Source organism: Opisthorchis viverrini (genome assembly GCF_000715545.1).
Source record: "Opisthorchis viverrini unplaced genomic scaffold opera_v5_20, whole genome shotgun sequence".
NCBI classification, from domain to species: domain Eukaryota; kingdom Metazoa; phylum Platyhelminthes; class Trematoda; order Opisthorchiida; family Opisthorchiidae; genus Opisthorchis; species Opisthorchis viverrini.
The window spans coordinates 2,358,791-2,361,234 of NW_008751676.1; positions in this window are offsets into that span (position 1 = coordinate 2,358,791).

Below are 2,444 nucleotides of genomic sequence, written 5' to 3' on the forward strand. Positions count from 1 at the left end.
CATGGTTCTCATCTTCAAAGAGGGAAAAATGGTGCAGGTGTTTTTTGGTGAACAGAACAAAGTCACCTCATCCTTTGGGACACGCTTTGCACCCACAAAATGTAATATTATGTTTCTGGTCGTTCAACACGCAATTTACGACTCAATGAATGGCAAGAATACTTGAGGAGCGTTTCGCATATGTAGAAGGTCGTATTAGTTCCGAATTTAGGGTGACATGATTTGATTAGAGGGATATCTTGCCTCGTTTGTAAATTTGAGACACCTATGGTTGTGAAGCAGTATATTCTTGGATCAGGCTACCGGACGAACTCTTTTGTGACGTGTTTGAGACACGACCTCTCCAAGCAACCGAAATGAGGCGTCCTCAGGTTTTCAACAGCGGCTGTCTCAGAACAATAGCTCATGTAAGCTGGTGCCGACGAATTCGCAACTATACAATCAGAAAACACGTGATCGGTTCTGCAACATGGATGTCAATCGAATAACTTGTCCAAGCCAGGGACTGCGGTGATTTTGTCATGTATTGCGAGTGCTACATTATCGTTTGGCGGAGAGAATGGTGTTTTAGGTGCCGAACCTTTGACCTGAAACGGAAATGAAATCGATTACAAATGGTGTGGGTACTGCCAGGGCTACTTGCCTTCCGAGCTACGGTCCACATGATCCCCCCCCTGTACATGGTGGGGGATACAACAAGATATGACTGAGAATCGATGTCAGTGGCATTCTTGTCGTCGGTTTCTATCCTAATTGTCTGTGTCTTGAAGCTTAGGTATCTCAAATGGTTATGATAGGCTAGCATTATATCCCTTCCCCATTCAATTTTATTCTTCTCTTCACAGTACCGCCTTCAGATAAATCATGTTCGTACAGCAGAGAAGCATCGATGTGGAGCACTTGTATGCTACCAATTATCATACTTATGCAGTGTGAAATGCCTCTTTGTTAGGGGAGCCACTGAGCTTCATAGGTTCAGAATGAAAGACACATCGTCAGTACGGTGTCTCCATTACGGTGTCTTCTGATCAGTTCTGTGTGCATTCCAGTAGGTGTGGCGAAACAAGTCATTGTATGTTGTGCATTCCGTGCTGCTTGAATGGGGAAAAATTGAGGTTCATCTCGGCTGACCAAAATCGAGGTTTGCAAAACGGAAAGCGCTTATACTTCATTTGTCTTCTTCGAATTTTTAGCTGAAATTCTTCATTGTACGGTGCGATGGCAGACAATATAGTGTAAATTCCAGCCAAACACATATTTAAAAAAACCAAGGAATGGTTGCAATTTTCTGATTACGTCAGAACCGAACTGTGGACACAGAATTTTCCCCACTGCCATTTAACGTGAGCATGCCGTTTCAACATTCAAACAACAAATAACTTTCAAATCAAACCAAGTTGGAATTCTTAGGGGGAAATGTTATGTGTCACTAATTTCGACGCGAGGATGGCGTTGTCATAAAGATGTCGCTGATTGAAGACACGATGATTAACTACTTGCGAAAATCCTTGAAAAAGCTGCCCACAATGAATCCGAGAGCCGTAGTTATCAGTCCACTTCCTCATCAGTTTACGACAGAACTATTCTTAATATCATTTCAGGCCCAGTAAAACAACGCGTCGGAACATCAATGTGTCAAGAAAACACAAGGCATGATAAGAAATTCGTACTGTCGTCTGTTGACTTACAATGTCGTTTTCCATTACGTGTGACTATAGGCAGAACTTAGGTTTACCAGAAAGCTAACTCAAGGCTTATGAACGCAGGCAAATACATCGTCAGTTAATTCCTATATAGCATTGCTTAATTCTGAACGACGTATACAGAACCAGTATGCATCATCAGTCTTCAAGTTCAAAAAATGGGTATTTCAAAGGTCTTCGACTCCTCTGTATGATAAAATTTCCTAAATCCTGTGAGGGCTTTTCTACATCAAAGTTTTTGCAGTAGCCTCCTAATGAAAATGCATCATGCCTGAGGATCGGTGGAATGCTATATTTGGCCAAAAAACCGTAATCGTCTGAAGGTGGATGTCTTTCTTTGCATTCCTGCATATGCATGATCGGACAGCTTAGGTCCTCAGTCGCTGGACTAGCATCAGCGTGATCCAATTGTATGGCTTTCTTCATGTCGCTTAAAAGCTTGTCCCTCCTAACAAATGAACAATTATTCTTTGAACTGGTTCCTGCCCCCAATTGCAGTAGAAAATCTTCCCGTTGAATTATTTTTCTACATTCTCGTGTACCAATGCAACAGTCTGGTGAAGCCAGCTTGAAGTGTAACACTTTCCGTCCCATAGTTTCACTTCCATTCTCTCTACTACCCGAAAATTAAGGTTGCACAGTCTAGTTGGTATACCACTCGTTTACCCGTAATTAACGCGTCTGCATCAGCATCATTTGTTGCCGCTTCATTGCTTTATTCTAACTGAACCAAAGGTTCTG